At 39.1% G+C, this 12,263-nt stretch overlaps 1 non-coding gene across 1 annotated transcript; it reads left to right on the top strand.

The window, feature by feature from the left end:
- Positions 1-872: 872 nt before the first annotated feature.
- Positions 873-980, top strand: LOC148547949 (small nucleolar RNA R71). The gene has a single exon (XR_015897281.1). It is a non-coding gene; the product is annotated as a small nucleolar RNA R71 (small nucleolar RNA).
- Positions 981-12,263: the final 11,283 nt, after the last annotated feature.

Below are 12,263 nucleotides of genomic sequence, written 5' to 3'. Positions count from 1 at the left end.
GCCTCAGAGTCCTTTGGTTCCTCAGAGGGAAGCTCCTTATTGATCACTGGACGTCCCAGGAGGTCTTCCTCCTTGGGATTCACGTCCTCCACTCCCTCATTGGGTTCGACCATGGTGCTTATGTCAATGGCCTTGTACTCTCCTTTTGGATTCTCTTCTGTATTGCTTGGGAGAGTACTAGGAGGGATTTCAGTGATCCTTTTACTCAGCTGGCCCACTTGTGCTTCCAAATTTCTAATGGAAGACCTTGTTTCATTCATGAAACTTACAGTGGCCTTGGACAGATCAGAGACTAAGTTTGCTAAATTAGAAGTATTTTGTTCAGAGTTCTCTGTCTGTTGCTGACTAGATGATGGAAAAGGTTTATTATTGTTAAACCTGTTTCTTCCACCATTATTAAAGCCTTGTTGAGGCTTTTGATCCTTCCATGAGAAATGTGGATGATTTCTCCATGATGAGTTATAGGTGTTTCCATAAGGTTCACCTAAGTAATTCACCTCTGCTATTGCAGGGTTCTCAGGATCATAAGCTTCTTCTTCATAAGAAGCCTCTTGAGTACTGTTGGATGCAGCTTGCATTCCATGCAGACTCTGAGAGATCATATTGACTTGCTGAGTCAATATTTTATTCTGAGCCAATATGGCATTCAGAGTATCAACTTCAAGAACTCCCTTCTTCATAGGCGTCCCATTACTCACAGGATTCCTTTCAGAAGTGTACATGAACTGGTTATTAGCAACCATGTCAATGAGTTCTTGAGCTTCTGCAGGCGTTTTCTTTAGGTGAATGGATCCACCTGCAGAAGTGTCCAGTGACATCTTTGATAGCTCAGATAAACCATCATAGAATATATCCAGGATGGTCCATTCTGAAAGCATGTCAGAAGGACACTTTTTGGTCAACTATTTGTATCTTTCCCAAGCTTCATAGAGGGATTCACCTTCTTTCTGTCTGAAGGATTGAACATCAGCTCTAAGCTTGCTCAGCTTTTGAGAAGGAAAGTACTTGGCTAAGAAAGCCATGACCAGCTTATCCCAAGAGTTCAGGCTATCTTTGGGTTGAGAATCCAACCATAATCTAGCTCTGTCTCTTACAGCAAAAGGGAAAAGCATGAGCCTGTAGACTTCAGGATCTACTCCATTAGTCTTAACAGTATCACATATCTGCAAGAATTCAGTTAAGAACTGAAAAGGATCTTCAGATGGAAGTCCATGAAACTTGCAGTTCTGCTGCATCAGAGAAACTAATTGAGGTTTCAGCTCAAAGTTGTTTGCTCCAATGGCAGAAATGGAGATGCTTCTTCCATGTGAATTGGAATTAGGTGCAGTAAAGTCACCAATCATCTTCCTTACATTATTATTATTTTCGGCTGCCATCTCCTCTTCCTGTTCGAAAATTTCTGAAAGGTTATTTCTGGATTGTTGTAATTTAGCTTCTCTTAATTTTCTCTTCAGAGTCCTTTCAGGTTCCGGATCTGCTTCAACAAGAGTATTCTTGTCCTTGCTCCTGCTCATATGACAAAGAAGAGGGCACAGAAAAAATAATAATAATAATATGGATCCTTTATACCACAGTATAGGGATCCCTTTGTGAGTGGACAAAGAGGGAGACAAAGAATGTAATGTAATGGAAGAAACACAACTGTGAGGATGGCAGAGATGTGAGATGAGATGTTAGTAGATGAACAAATAAATAGAATAAGATGAGAGAGAAGGAGAATTTTTGAAAAATATTTTTGAAAAAGAGTCAGTGATTTTCGAAAATGGTTTTTGAAAAATGTTAGTATTTTTCGAAAATTTTCAAAATAAAAAATAAAAATAAAAATAATTAGTTAATTAAAAAGAAATTTTTGAAAAAGAGGGAAGATATTTTCGAAAATTAGAGAGAGAGAGTTAGTTAGGTAGTTTTGAAAAAGTTAAGAAACAAACAAAAAGTTAGTTAGTTAGTTGAAACAAATTTTGAAAATCAATTTTGATAAGATAAGAAGTTAGGAAGTTAGAAAAGATATTTTGAAAAAGATAAGATGAGAAGATATTTTTGAAAAGATATGATAGAAATTAGTTTTTGAAAAAAGATTTGATTTTTAAAATCACAATTAATGACTTGATTCATAAGAAATCACAAGATATGATTCTAGAACTTAAAGTTTGAATCTTTCTTAACAAGTAAGTAACAAACTTGAAATTTTTGAATCAAAACATTAATTGATGATGTTATTTTCGAAAATATGATGTAAAATTAAGAAAAAGATTTTTGAAAAATATTTTTGAAATTTTCGAAAATAACTAAGAAGAATGAAAAAGATTTGATTTTTGAAAAAGATTTTGAAAAAGATAAGATTTTCAAATTGAAAATTTGATTTGACTCATAAGAAACAACTTGATTTTAAAAATTTTTGAAAAAGTCAACTCAAATTTTCGAATTTGATGAGAGAAAAAGGGAAAGATCTTTTTTTTTGATTTTTTTGAATTTTTATGATGAGAGAGAAAAATACTAAAAAGATACAATGCATGAAATTTTTAGATCAAAACATGTGATGCATGCAAGAATGCTATGAATGTCAAGATGAACACCACGAACACTATGAAGATCATGATGAACATCAAGAACACATTTTTGAAAAATTTTTAATGCAAAGAAAACATGCAAGACACCAAACTTAGAATTCTTTAATGCTTAGACACTAAGAATTCAAGAATGCATATGAAAAACAACATACAACACAAAACAAAAAAAATCATCAAGATCAAACAAGAAGACTCACCAAGAACAACTTGAAGATCATGAAGAACACTATGAATGTATGAGGATTTTCGAAAAATGCAAGATGCACATGCAATTGACACCAAACTTATAACATGACTCAAGACTCAAACAAGAAACACAAAAAATATTTTTGATTTTTATGATTTTCTAAATTTTTTGTATTTTGGATTTTTTTTTTCGAAAATTTTTTGTGAAAAATAAAAATAAGGATTCCAAAATTTTTAATATGAATTCCAGGAATCTTGCATTCTTAGTCTAAAGCTTCAGTCCAGGAATTAGACATGGCTCACTAGCTAGCCAAGCTTTCAAAGAAAGCTCCAGTCCAAAACACTAGACATGGCCAATGGCCAGCCAAGCTTCAGCATTTAACACCAGAGTATATTGCTCTTGATAACAAATTGCAAGCCTCAGTCCAAATAAATTTAGACATGGCTTTACAGCCAGCCAGGCTTTACATGCTTCATGAAACACTAGAATTCATTCTTAAAAATTTTGAATCTAAAATTTTTTCGAAAACAAAAGAAAAATTTTTGAAAGATTTTTGAAAAATTTTTGAAAACAAAACAAAAAGAAAATTACCTAATCTGAGCAACAGGATGAACCGTCAGTTGTCCATACTCAAACAATCCCCGGCAACGGCGCCAAAAACTTGGTACGCGGAATCGTGATTACACTTTAATTATGTAAAATTCATCGCTCTTTCTTTCCCTGGTAATGGCGCCAAAAACATGATGCCAAGACCACGGTTCACAACTCCGTGTAACTAACCAGCAAGTGCACTGGGTCGTCCAAGTAATACCTTACGTGAGTAAGGGTCGAATCCCATGGAGATTGTTGGTATGAAGCAAGCTATGGTCACCTTGCAAATGTCAGTTAGGCAGATATAATTTGATAATGATGTTTTCGAATATTAATTAATAGAATAGGGATAGAGGTACTTATGTAAATCATTGGTAGGAATTTCAGATAAGCGAATGGAGATGCTTTTCGTTCCTCTGAACCTCTGCTTTCCTGCTATCTTCATCCAATCAGTCTTACTCCTTTCCATGGCTGGCTTTATGTGATACATCACCACTGTCAACGGCTACTTTCGGTCATCTCTCGGGAAAATGATCCAATGCCCTGTCACGGCACGGCTAATCGTCTGGAGGCATCACCCTTGTCAATGGCTTCATCTTATCCTCTCTGTGAATAATATGCTCACGCACCCTGTCACGGCACGGCTATTCATCTGTCGGTTCTCGATCATGCTGGAATAGGATTTACTATCCTTTTGCGTCTGTCACTAACGCCCTGCAATCGCGAGTTTGGAGCTCGTCACAGTCATTCATTCATTGAATCCTACTCGGAATACCACAGACAAGGTTTAGACCTTCCGGATTCTCTTGAATGCCGCCATCATTCTAGCTTACGCCACGAAGATTCCGATTAAGAGATCTAAGAGATATTCATTCTAGCTTATTTCATGTAGAACGGAAGTGTTTGTCAGGCACGTGTTCATAGGGGAGAATGGTGATGAGCGTCACACATAATCATCACCTTCATCACGTTCTTGAGTGCGAATGGATATCTTAGAAGCGAAACAAGATGAATTGAATAGAAAACAGTAGTACTTTGCATTAATCCTTGAGGAACAGCAGAGCTCCACACCTTAATCTATGGAGTGTAGAAACTCTACCGTTGAAAATACATAAGTGATAGTCCAGGCATGGCCGAGATGGCCAGCCCTCAAACGTGATCTAAGATAGCATACAACTGATCAAAGATGCCTAATACAATAGTAAAAGGTCCTATTTATAATAAACTAGCTACTAGGGTTTACATGAGTAAGTAATTGATGCATAAATCCACTTCCTGGGCCCACTTGGTGTGTGTTTGGGCTGAGCTTGAGTGTTGCACGTGTAGAGGTCCTTCTTGGAGTTGAACGACAGCTTTTGTGCCAGTTTGGGCGTTCAACTCTGGTTTTGGCTCCTTTTCTGGCGCTGGACGCCAGATTTGGGCAGAAAGCTGGCGTTGAACGCCAGTTTACGTCGTCTATTCTTGGCCAAAGTATGGACTATTATATATTGCTGGAAAGCCCTGGATGTCTACTTTTCAACGCAATTGGAAGCGTGCCATTTCAAGTTCTGTAGCTCCAGAAAATCCACTTTGAGTGCAGGGAGGTCAGAATCCAACAGCATCAGCAGTCCTTCTTCAACCTCTGAATCTGATTTTTGCTCAAGTCCCTCAATTTCAGCCAGAAAATACCTGAAATCATAGAAAAACACACAAACTCATAGTAAAGTCCAGAAATGTGAATTTAACATAAAAACTAATGAAAACATCCCTAAAAGTAACTAGATCCTACTAAAAACATACTAAAAACAATGTCAAAAAGCGTATAAATTATCCGCTCATCAAAGACCAATTGAAAATTAAAGTCCTCAAAACTAGAGAGAAAAACCTAAGAGTGAGAAAAAATAGATCTAAAAACTACTGAATGAATATCTGTGTTGTTTCTGCATATTCTCTAACTCTAGTCTGCTGTTCCGAGCCGAAAACTGGGCCGAAATAAGGTTCAAAATCGCACCCATTGAATTCTGCAGATTATGCAGATCGCACATGTCACGTGATCGCGTCGTCCATGCGGACGCGTCGCTTGCGCTTTTTCCTCTCCACGCGTTCGCGTCGTCCACGCTACCGCGTCGCTTGCGCTTTCCAATCCGCGCAAGCCATGCGGCCGCGTCATTGCGATTTGTGCTCCTTCGCGCGGTCGCGTGAGCCATGCGACCGCGTCACTTCTCGCTGGTTATCTCCTCAAATTCTTGTGTTCCTTCTATTTTTGCTAGCTTCCTTTCCAATCTCCATCTCATTCATGCCCTATAAGGCTTGAAACACTTGACACACAGATCACGGCATCGAATGGAATAAAGGAGAATTAAAAGTAAATAATTAAAGTCTCTAGGAAGCAATTTTCAAACATGTACTGAATTTAGGAAGAAAATCTAAATGCATGCTAAATTGATGAATAAGTGGGCAAGGATCATGACAAAACCACACAATTAAACACAATATAAACCATAAAATAGTGGTTTATCAACCTCCCCACACTTAAACATTAGCATGTCCTCATGCTAAATTGAAGGAGACAAGGAAATAAGTATGAACATGCAGAAACTCATGAAATACAATACAATCCTACGTATATAAATAAATGCAACTATATGATTATTGTCCACTTGATCAAAAGTAAATAAGCCCTTCAAAACAGTTACAAATCAAATTCCACTAATTCTATCATTATACAATAAAACCGATAAAAGTGCAAGAAGATAGCTTATGAAAGCAGGAAACATGAAAATTCAAGCATTGAACCCTCACTGATAATGTATGTACGCTCTAATCTCTAGTGTATAGGGTAATCGCTCAATTCTTTTCTAGTCATGTTTTCTAACTTTTGTTTTTCTCTTAACCAATCAACAACAGTTAATATACCAATGCAAACATCATGAGGTCTTTTCAGGGTTGTAATGGGGCCAAGGTGCAGGTAAGGATATACATATGGCTAAGTGAGCTTTATAAATTGAATCTTTAATTAACCTAAGCTCTCACCTAATATACATATATTCTATATACTTTTAAATTCATGCTTAGCTACCCATAATTCCCTTTTTTAACCCATACTCATGTTTCAACTTTGTATTTTAATTCTATCATATGTGCATTGATCTTTGAATTCTGAATTTAACATTGGGGTAATTTTGTCCCCTTATTTATTGTTATTTATTTATTTATTTATTTATTTATTTTTTTTTGAATAAATAAAGCTTATCAATGCACATAGATTTTTCATTCTTATATTTTCACATGAGTAGGTGTCCAAATTCCCTTTAAATTTTCATGACATATTCCCTCAACAACTTTTGTTCCCGTAATTTCCCATACTTAACTAACACACACAATTCTTTCTTAAGCTAACCAAAGATTCAATTTGGGATATATAATTGTTTTTTCGGCTTAAGGTTAGTAATGTGGTAAAATATCGAACAAATGGGAATTAAAGGCTCAAAGTGGTTAACAAAGGTAATTGAGAAGGGTAGGCTTGATTTGGATAAGTGAGTTTAAACAAATGATGGCCTCAATCATGTGCAAGCATGTAAATATAATAAATACTGGACATATAAGATAAAACAAGATATAGATTACAATCATAGAGAAGTAAACACACAAGAATAAAATGATTATGGTTAAATAGTGTAACCATACATAAAGGCTCAAATCTTTCACAGGTTGTGTGTTCTTTAGCTCAAACATCATGTTCCAAATACAATTCAAGCAAATTTATCATAAAAATTTTGAAAAATTAGTGAAATTTTGTTCCAAAGATAGATTTTTAAAAGAAACTTATTGTCTTTTCAATCAAGTAGAACATGCATGCAACTATTCTAACCTATGAAATTTATTCTATTCTATAAAAGAAAGAAAAATCTAACTAAAATATCCTAATTATTGGTGCCAGAGAAGAGAATTTACCTCCGGAAGTCAGGTACTGACCGACCTCCCCACACTTAAGGCTTTGCACCGTCCTCGGTGCCATCTGTCAGAAACAGGGGTGGGCTGGTGGCAGTATCTCCACAGTCGGGACCATCATGGCTCCCGGTGCTGGTAAAAGAAGTAGAGTCCGGAGTGTCTGAGTCCATGAATTTGCCCATGATCAGCTCCTTGAGGTATGTGAATCGGCGCTTGTTACGGCGCTCTCTCATCTTAGCTTTCTGTTCATGCCGATCCAACTTTTCAAGTAACTGTTGGAGCAATTTCTCGGTTGTTTGTTGAAGAATGAATATCTTCAACTGGCTCAGTAGGCTGGCTTGTAGTGGCTGCTGAAAGTCTGAGGTATTTCCCGTGAGGGACATATTGATCATCCCGTGGAAGCATGGCTTTGGTGTCCCCAGCTCTGTAGGAGACTCTGGCTGCTGAGAGCAGGGCGGGAAAAGGTAGGTTGCCCGTGATTTGTACATGCTCCATAGCATTCCGGATGTGTCTTGAAAGATTCAGAAGTTGGTCTGTAAGGATGCACCATAGTAGAACAGCCATGTCTGCAGTGAAGGAGGACTCATGAGTGCTCGGAAAGACGTAATGGGACATGATCTGTGCCCATACGCGAGCCTCCAAGGTAAGTGCGGAAGCCAAGATTCCCTTAGGGCGGGAATGGTGGTATCCGTAGATCCAACGGCTGCCAGGTAAAGCGATGACTCCGAGAACGGAGTCCCAGTCAAATTGGTATCTCTGGTGCTGAAGGGTGGCTTCTTGAAAAATGTCCATTCCTGCAGGAATAGGGGGAAGACTCAGAACTTGCTGAATGGCTTCTTCTGTGATGGGGACTTGCTTCTGCCGGACATAAACAGACTGCAGGGTCGGCATGTAGAAGTTGGAGTAGAACTCAACTACCCAAGAAAGATTGACCTGCCTTGGCTGTTTCCGTAGGAAACCCCATTGTCTTCGCTCAATTTGCGGCTCAACAAAGGTGGCAATATTGGACGGGAGGATAAGAAGGTATTCATTGTTATAGTTCCTTTCTGCCAGGATGGGGAACATCTGCTCACAGTAGCGATTGGAAAATCGCGCAGCGTCCTTTGCTGGAAAGGCTTTCTCCTTTTTGTCATCCTTTATTATCCTCTTGACTTGTTTTGTTGAGGGCTTGACTGCGGTTGAAGAAGGTTCTGCCACTAATGCTCTTTTAGTTCCTCTTCTTGCTGGTGGTCTGGAAGTTGCTTTCTCCTTTCCTTTCATGGTGGCCATCCTGAAAGAAGGGAAGAGAAAGAAAATTAAATGCAAAGAGAGATACAGCAAGGAAGGAAACAGAAAAGAGGGTGAATGATGCACAGTAAAATGTAGATGACATTAACACATGCTCTCGAGTACATATGAAAAGCCATCAATGGGAAATAGCTAGTGCATAAAAAGACAAGTGAATGCAAGGTGTTTATTGGCATGCTGGCAAAGGGCATGAGTAGCATAGACCAAGCATTACTTTGTAACAAACCATCACGTTTGTATTTTCAATTAATAAAATAATAGGGGAAAGTTGTGAAAAGCAAGCATTGAATAGTATAGGAACATAGAGAAGTGCATAATGCCACATGGGCTTTTTCACAAACACATAGCATGCATGTTAAACAAGATGTAAAAAGTATGAAATTGAACATGCAAGCAATCCCAAAAAAAAAAATAATAATAATAATTGTCAAATAAATTGTAACAAGTCACAAGCATATAGTGAGGGATAATGACTCAAAAAAAATTTCTAACACCATGTAAAAAGGGAAAAGAAGAATAAAGAAAATAAAAGTTTGAAAAGAAAAAGAAAAGAAAAAGAAAATAATAATATATACATAATATAATAAGAATGATAGAAAAGAGAAGAAGGAAGAAGAAGGTAAAACCTTGTTAATGGAGGAGAGAGAGAGAGTGTGAGATAGAAAGGAGAAGGGGGAAAGAAGAAAGAAGGAAGAAGGAGGGAAAAGAAAAATTAGGATTTGGAGGAAAGAAAGATAAGATAATTTGGCAATTGAGGTTCAGCTGTGCGGGGCTTGCGACGTGGCCGCCTGGGGCATGCGTTCGCATGGGGGCACGTCAGGGAAGGGGACGCGATCGCGTCGGTCCCGCGGTCGCGTGACCTATGTTGCGCTGCTGGCGCGAGTGCAGCCTCGCTCCAGCACAACTCTCTGTTCGATTCATTTCAATTGCCAAAATTGGGTGACGCGATCGCGTGGGTCATACGATCGCGTGAGTGTGCGTCAGAAAATAATTGACGCGGCCGCGTCAGCGACGCGGTCGCGTGACAAGGATTGTGCTTCCAGCACCAATCCAGCACCACTCTCGCACAATATAGCATTGTGCACCCTTTTACGTCGAAAATGCAGGGCACGCGGCCGCGTGAGGCACGCGGTCGCGTGGGAGGCCATGATTTCCATGCGACGCGGTCGCGTGGAGTAATTTGTGCCATTGGCATGACTCCAGCACTCCTCCTGCGTAACTTTCTGTTCATTTTTATTTTTCTTTACTCCTCCTGCCACGCGGACGCGTCGCTGGTGCGATCGCGTCGCGCGGCGAAAATTTTTTTTAAAGAGAAATATAAAGACATGTAATTGAAAGAGCACGGAAGCACTAATAAAGAGAAGAGTTATTAAAGAAGAAAAACTAAAAGTGAAGAAAAGAACGATCATACCGCGGTGGGTTGTCTCCCACCAAGCACTTTGCTTTTACGTCCATAAGTTGGACGTTCTACTAGCTCAATCTGCTGCTACGTGGGAATCTTCCAAGTGGAAGATCTCAAGCTCCTTATTTTTTTGCACCTTCCCACCATGGTACAGCTTTAGGCGGTGTCCATTAACCTTAATAAGTTCGGAACTTGAAGGATGGCTTAGGTGATAGACTCCGTACGGTTCAGCCTTCTCTATTCTGTATGGACCTTCCCATTTTGATCTCAACTTACCGGGCATGAGCCTCAGTCGAGATTTGTAAAGGAGAACAAAATCTCCAGGTTGGAACTCTCTCTTCTTGATGTTTTGATCATGCACAGCTTTCATCTTTTCCTTGTATATTCTGGAGTTCTCATAAGCTTCTAGGCGAAGGTTCTCCCGTTCCTGTATTTGCAACTTTCTTTCAGTTCCGGCTTTCTCAATTTCCATGTTGCACTCTTTAACTGCCCAGAAGGCTCTGTGTTCGATTTCAACTGGAAGATGGCAAGCTTTTCCATAAACTAAGCGAAAGGGAATCATCCTAATGGGTGTCGTGTATGCTGTTCTATATGCCCACAGTGCATCTTGTAGTCTGGTGCTCCAGTCTTTTCTATGAGGCTTTACTATCTTCTGCAGGATACGCTTAATTTCTCTGTTTGACACCTCGGCTTGCCCATTAGTTTGGGGATGGTAAGCTGTTGCAACTTTATGGATTATCCCATGCTTCTTCATCAAGCCTGTTAGTCTCCTGTTACAAAAATGGGTGCCTTGATCGCTCACGATCGCTCGTGGTGATCCAAAGCGGCATATAATATGGTTTCTCACAAAGGAAACAACAATTTTAGCATCATCAGTGCGGGTAGGAATTGCTTCCACCCATTTGGAAACATAATCCACAGCTAACAAAATATAAAAATATCCACTAGAATTTGGAAATGGACCCATGAAGTCAATGCCCCAGATATCAAAAATTTCACAGAAAAGCATATATTGTTGAGGCATCTCATCCCTCCTGGATATGTTACCAAATTTCTGGCATGGGTGACAAGATTTACAAAACTCAGCGGCATCTCTAAAAAGAGTAGGCCACCAGAATCCGCAGTCTAAGATCTTTCTAGCTGTTCTTTGAGGGCCAAAGTGTCCTCCACTCTCAGATGAGTGACAGTCCTCTAAAATGGACTGGAATTCTGATTGAGGTACACATCGTCTAATTATCTGGTCAACGCCACATCTCCATAAATATGGGTCATCCCACATATAATATTTAGACTCGCTTTTCAGCTTGTCTCTTTGATGTTTAGAGAAATGTGGGGGAAATGTGCGGCTAACTAAATAATTAGCAACAGGTGCGTACCAAGGGACTACCTCAGATACTGCTTGCAGGTTGTCAAAAGGAAAATCATCATCTATAGGAGTAGAATCATCCTTAATATGTTCAAGGCGACTCAAGTGGTCCGCTACTAAATTTTGATTACCACTCCTATCCTTTATTTCTAAATCAAATTCTTGTAACAACAGTATCCAACGTATAAGTCTTGGTTTGGATTCCTCTTTAGCTAATAAATACTTTAGAGCTGCATGGTCCGAATACACTACTACTCTAGTACCAAGTAAATAAGCTCGGAATTTATCCAGAGCGAAAACAATAGCAAGTAGCTCTTTCTCAGTAGTAGTATAATTGGACTGGGCAGTGTCTAAAGTCTTAGACGCATAGGCAATAACAAAAGGATCCTTACCTTCACGCTGAGCCAGCACTGCTCCTACCGCATGGTTGGAAGCGTCGCACATGATTTCAAACGGCTGGCTCCAGTCGGGTCCTCTCACAATTGGGGCTTGAGTTAGAGCGGTCTTCAGCTTATCAAATGCTTGTTTGCAATCTTCACTGAACTCGAACTCAATGTCCTTCTGCAGTAATCTGGATACGGGAAGTGCCACCTTACTAAAGTCTTTAATAAATCTCCTGTAGAAACCTGCATGGCCAAGGAATGAACGGACTTCCCTCATAGAAGAGGGGTAAGGTAAACTAGAAATAACATTCACCTTTGCTGGGTCTACAGAAATGCCATTATTAGATACCACATGTCCTAATACAATCCCTTGCTTTACTATAAAGTGGCATTTTTCGAAGTTCAATACAAGGTTTGTATCAACACATCTATCTAATACTCTAGATAATCCATCTAAGCAAAGGTTAAAAGAATCACCATAAACGCTAAAATCGTCCATAAAAACTTCCATATAGTCCTCAATAAGATCAGAGAAAAGGCTCATCATGCA

This window comes from Arachis ipaensis, chromosome B8 (assembly GCF_059453495.1).
Source record: "Arachis ipaensis isolate K30076 ecotype BB chromosome B8, ASM5945349v1, whole genome shotgun sequence".
NCBI classification, from domain to species: domain Eukaryota; kingdom Viridiplantae; phylum Streptophyta; class Magnoliopsida; order Fabales; family Fabaceae; genus Arachis; species Arachis ipaensis.
Note: the sequence above shows the minus strand (reverse complement) of the source record. Positions and strands in the feature narration are given on the sequence as shown.